This window comes from Anarrhichthys ocellatus, unplaced genomic scaffold (assembly GCF_004355925.1).
Source record: "Anarrhichthys ocellatus isolate YVR2014 unplaced genomic scaffold, GSC_Weel_1.0 scaffold92, whole genome shotgun sequence".
Taxonomy (NCBI): Eukaryota; Metazoa; Chordata; class Actinopteri; order Perciformes; family Anarhichadidae; genus Anarrhichthys; species Anarrhichthys ocellatus.
Genome location: NW_022280122.1, coordinates 1,087,895 through 1,093,133, shown reverse-complemented (window position 1 = coordinate 1,093,133; position 5,239 = coordinate 1,087,895).

Genomic DNA, 5,239 nt, shown 5'->3' with positions numbered 1-5,239 from the left:
TCTCACAAAGCGCTGTGTCTGACCGTTTAAACAGTTATCACTTGTAATGGCTGAACTACTTTATGAAACAGATAGCGCTCGTTCCCTCGCGCATTCTCTTACTCTGTAACGGCTAACGTCTTTCTGGTAGGGCGGGACTTATTTTCCTTTGCCCAATCGGGAGTCTTCATTCGCCGAAATAACCAATGAGAAGCGTACCTGTGTAAAACTGCTGTGATTGACACTTTGTTTAATCAACAGAAATAAGGTTAAATTAAAATGACATTAAAGATGTAAATTATCTGCTGTGTTACATCACAAATAGAAAAATAATCCTAAAAATAAAGATATTAAGGGCTCAAATTCTCTACCTGGTTACATGTCAATAAAATCATAAACATAACATATATGTTTCATGTTACCAAACTTAATTTCTAGGGCGACAGGGTTGCCACAATAAATGTGTTAGTTTAGACAAAGCTTTAATAGCTGGGAGAACCAATGTCTATTTCAACAGTATGGTCTTCCTACTCTCCAGAAATGAACCAGGATTCTCTTCCTCATGTTGTGTGATTATATTTTCCATATCTGACTGAGCTGAGACAGTGTCAGGGTTATGCAGTTTACTATATTCATACTGCAATTCAGTGAGATGCGTAGATTCTAGCTATAGGAAACAATCAGAGAAGCAGCAACTAGGACAAGCAAGCCTACCCTATTTGTGTGTGTGTGTGTGTGTGTGTGTGTGTGTGTGTGTGTGTGTCATTTTGTGTGTCAGAAAACAAGTAAGCAACAGCACAGTGAAGACAGTGAAGCCTTTTTATGTGCCTGTTTGCAGTGTCATAAGGTCTAGATCCCCTCAGTCGTGATTATATAACCAGCCTTCAGTCAGATCAGATGGGGGAGGTCTAATCCACTGCAGCAGCTATAAGTCCATCCCTGGTGTACGCCAGGACATCTGCCAGAGACAGGCCTCACAGCCAATATGCTGCTAAATCTTCATTTTCTAAGCTCCGTAGTAGATGGAAATGGCTGTTGATGCGGTTAGACTTTTTGAAAGTCTTTCATTTTTCTAAAGATTTTGTTTTACAATAAATTATTTTTCAAATAGCCGCTGCTGTCAATAACTAAACATGTCCTGCACAGAGTTAAATACCTTCCATTGTCTTTTCCTATTACGCTTGTGAAATGTCTGCAGGTGTAACGGGTGTGGTAAGGACCCAGAAGCATTACGACGGACGCATGGAATAGTTGAATGAAGCTTTACTCCAGGCAGAAGACACAACAGGCACACAGTCTCGGATCAGCTCACATGGAGAAATCCACTCGGTGGAACGGCAAGCCGTCAGGGGAGAAGGCAGACAGAAGCCAGAGGAAGCAGAGGCTATTCTCGTGGTCGGGGACGGAAGGCTGAGTCGTTTACCGGGGCAGAGGCATGGCGGGAAAGTGTAGCATAATGCGGGGAACGATGGGCAAGTTTGCCATTATCCCAAGCACCTCCTTTTTGCGACGAAACACACGCGATAATAATAATAGACATTAGAATAACAATAGGTCGTCCTCCGCTCCAACTACGTCGGTGCTCGGGCCCTAATAATAATAATAATAATAAACATTTGAAGAACAATAGGTCCTCCACTCTGACTACGTTGGTGCTCGGGCCCTAATAATAATAAACATTTGAAGAACAATAGGTCCTACGCTCCGACTATGTCGGTGCTCGGGCCCTAACAAGGTAGAAGCAAGTGGAATTCATTGGTGAGGCTTTACAGAAATAACAGTAATTGACTTGTCAAAATGGCCTCAATTATAGTTAACAATGGAAACACATGCAAGAAAATCCCTCCAGATTTAGGTGTTAATGACATCTTCTCAATATCAACACTATCCAAATGAAAACAGTAAACAAAACCAATAAATATTAATAGATTCATTGATTCCATCTATGTATCTAGCTGTCATGTCTCCATTGTAGGTAGAGGAGCTGCAGACTCATTTTGACAAAACAGAGTCATGCTCCATCCTGAAAGTATCCACATCCACTTTCCATCACAGTCACACAGTCTTCTCGACTGTACTCAGGCAAGGTCAAAGGTCATCTCATTTTAAATGGAACATATAGTGTCTGCAGCCACAGGCTTTATTTGCTGCAGATTTAATGACAGTGACAAGAATCCAGTGTGTGATGAGCCAAGAGTTTGCATGCTTTTACTCAACTGGTTACACAACTTACTGGTTTTAGTTATGATGAAAAAAATGTCATAACTAGGGTGTTAATGTCTCAATAGTATCACTTAAGTCACAAGCACTAATTTTTACACCACTTAAATTACAAGCAAATGTGCTTATAATTTTGCATGTACAGTATATTTGTAGATGAATGAATTTGAATATATTTTTGGGAAATAATCAATTTGAAAAAAATTATCTGCATTTCTATTTCTTTGCCTCTCAACTGAAAATGTAAGATTCTGGGCGACTGTGGCAGAGCCGAGTCTTCCTTCAATCAGAGGATCGGCGGTTCGATCCCGGCTCCGCTAGTCCATGTTAATGTGTCCTTGGGCAAGACACTGAACCCCAAATTGTTGTTGTTGGTGTTTGAATGGGTATGAATGTTAGTTAGTTCTGATGGGCTAGTGGCACCTTGCATGATGCCCCTGTCATCAGTGTATGAATGGGTGTGAATGGGAGACATGTAGTGTTAAAGCGCTTGAAGTGGTCGGAAGACTAGAAAAGCGCAGTACAAGTACAGTCCATTTACCATTGTTCAAAACATTCTACCTCCCAATTTGACAAATACCGACTCTTGTGGCCCAACTCTTCAAACTCGTCGTTATAGGTTTCCCTTTTTTTGTTGTTTTGGACACTTGCTGAAATGCCTGATGCAGTCGCACTTCTTATTGAGGACAGTCTCACCTAAAGCTAGCATTTACAAACATTTTTGGGAATCACTGAGTTTCAAACAACACCTTTTAAAATATTATTTTGCATAAACCATAGTATAAACTGTTTTGCAACAAAAACTTGTTTCATTGAACAAAATAATATAATAACAAATTTGAAAGAATGAAGTGTTTGTGAATGAATGAGTTGTAAATATGGTTGGGTGTTAATCGGGATGAAATGCTTTGTCTTGATGGTGGAACTAGAGAAGAGTTAGTGGAATTGTGTGTGAGCAGGTGAAATTGTTGACCTGGTGAAGTACCAAAAAAAGGTCAGTGGTTCACCACAAGTATCAGGTATCAACCTTTTGCCAGTAGGCCATATATTTTCGACAGACGTAGGATCATCAAACATTGTCATCCTCAGGCTTGTTTGAAAAGTTCAAAAGAAATCTCTTGATAAACATATTCCAGCATCGTCCTTTAGGATCCTGACTATGTAGAGTTATATCTCCAGTGTCACAGTACAGCAATGTCTACAGCATGTTGGAGACTTCTGCATGTAAGTAGACGGACGGGGGAGCAGTCAGTCTCAAAGCATATGATGATGATTATAGAGTGAATGTACATGCAGGAGCTATTTCTGGGACTGCACTGCCATGAACACACACACCGACAGAAGATGATTACTATCATTATTTTGAAGCAGCCCAAAAAAGATGAAATGGTAACAGCAACACTAGCAAAAAAATCTTTTACAGGACTCCACCAGTGCTTCTTATACTGATGCTGTGTTAAGCATGCATGTGTTTATTTCTACTTGTGGTGGTTTTTAAAGTTGCACATCAAATCAATATTTCTTTTAACAGTGGATCAACTGGCATTGTTGATCCACAATGCCAGCACTGCTTGTAGTGATGATCCCAGAGAGAACCATCAACAGTGGTCAGTGCTAATCGCCGCCTGACACTGACGCACATTTAGTGTGTGTATGAGACACACCCACCAGTATACAGAGAGTATACAGACAGAGAGAGGCTACACAGGGCGGGCTCTGATGAAGACACTGTGCACTAGTTGCTCAGCAGACAGTTAGGGACTCGCTGGAGAACACTCTGGAGCATACAGCACATAAAGAGACCAAAGCAGAGCTAAAGACTGAAAGTCATTAGTGGACAACTCCAACTGAAAGCTTATATTGCTATGAAAATGTCAATGTATGGTGTTTTTCATGTTACCCCCAAGTTAATCCAGGTTTAATAAAATATCTTACATTGAAACAAAGAACACACAGGCGCTTTAGATTTAATTCAGATCAGGGGCTTTTTTCAGTTTCTTTCCTGACATGTTGGATACATAAGATGCAGTGCATGCATGAGCACAATTCATTAGATTTCACATTTTCTGTAAAATTAGACAATTTGTCCCCAAGTTCTTAGAGACACCGCCTAGGCTGAATTGCCATAACTCTTGAAGGCATGGTGAAATGTTACCTCTGCTGCCTCCATGACAGGTATTTGGTAGAAAAAATGGCAGCTGCAATGAGCCAGTTTTGACTTTGCACTGTGTGCATTTTGATGCAGATTTCACAGCCTTGGGAAAGGTGCAGTTTGTGCTCTGAGAGTTGAAATGGTATACAGCATGTATAAACACAAAATGTTCCTGAAGCGTTTAACACTGACTTGACAGAGGGGCTGGTGTTTGACTTGACTGAAGTATGAGTGTGTCTATTGCTGTGAGCTTATAGAGCAGCCTGGATCAAGTGATCATACTCCAAAGGTATGTGTGAATGTGTGTGTGTGGTAGAGGCTTGTGTGGACATGTGAGTGAGACAAAGTGGGGAGGATGATGTGTCCTCCTTACTGGCCTGTGTTTTGCTGTGACTGATGCACCAGAATCCCAATCACAGTGACCTGCACACACTCACTCAGATACAAAGCTGCTCAGGGCCTTGTAGACACTAAGGGTGGACTCTTTTTGAGTTGTCATAGTCATTTATATGGTAGATAAATGTGACCACGGGCCGCGGCAAGGCCCGGTTTACAATTTTTAGAGTGCACTGACCCTTTAATAATGGCGCAAACCAGCTAAAAGCCCACATATCCTCTATTGGTACATGTGGCGGTGAATGATGGACTGAGACAGGATTCCCCCAAGATTACAAAGTTTATTACATCAAATACTTTAAACAGGGTATTAAAAACACAGGAAATCCATTCCATCCAATATATCCAAGACAGTAAAAGGTATATGTCCAGTATACTTCATGCCACAAATTACAGTAAAAGAAGGGAGTGCTACAGGACGAATGGTCGTAGCCGCAGACAGAGAGGAGAACGTAATACTGGGACAGAGTACTCCCCACGCTCCGGTGTCCC